A 960-nucleotide genomic window follows, 5' to 3' on the forward strand; every position below is an offset into this window, starting at 1 on the left:
GCGCTCCGCACAATCGGCGCCCCGAACACCGTCTCTAGCGAGCCTCCGGGATCCGCGGGGCGGGAGCGAAACGACGCGCTCTGTATTCCGCGGACTTAAAATAAAATGTGAATTTAAGTGTTCGCGGGGGTCGGCCACTTTCTATTCGGGGAGAAATTAGAGGAGTTATGACACAGATATGTGACAACAGATGATGGCGATGGCGCCCTTTAACGCGGGGCGAAGTTGTGAAACATTTTGTTGAACTCGATCTCACTAAGAATGTGAAGTTTTATAAATTAAATAGTAGGAGAAATAAAATTCCAGATTTAAATTAAGAGGGTTATTCCGCGAGCGTTGTTCGGCGTGATCTTACAGTAGTCCCTTTGTTACAGAACACCTGAACAACCGGGAGCGAGCCCCTAAGAAAAATAGGGAAAACAAAGCGAAAGCGCGTCTCGAGGAATTCATTACTGAGATCACCTAATTTGGCGGGTCATTGGAGCGAGAGAGGAAATAATTAACATTTCCTTCGGTTACATTTAGCTTACATACGTCGTGTGAGTGTGGAACGCAGCTCCACTGCTGGCCGACTGGAGATATTATTTACCTTTTACATTAAAACATATGTAAATGATAAATGTTTGGTTTAGTACAATATGAAGACAATACTGCAATTAAGTGGAAACTTATTTCAAGAGTAATTAATTTGATAGTTCTTCAAACAATGAATAAGGGAATATATCTTGACGTACAATTGTGTAAAGTATGAATCCTAGGAATTGCAAGCGGCGGCGGCCGTGAGCAGCGACCATGAATTATTCAATGTTTGTGAACTTGCACTTAGCTGAGGTGTGCTTGCTGTAAGCAAAGTCCCACGGCCGCCGCCCGCTCCGGCACGGCCCACACCTTGTTAAGACCAACTCCACTCACACCTTTTTAAATCCACTTAGATACTTAAGACGGTAAGCAGCAGAATGT

Source organism: Papilio polytes, unplaced genomic scaffold (genome assembly GCF_000836215.1).
Source record: "Papilio polytes unplaced genomic scaffold, Ppol_1.0 DF822178.1, whole genome shotgun sequence".
NCBI classification, from domain to species: Eukaryota; Metazoa; Arthropoda; class Insecta; order Lepidoptera; family Papilionidae; genus Papilio; species Papilio polytes.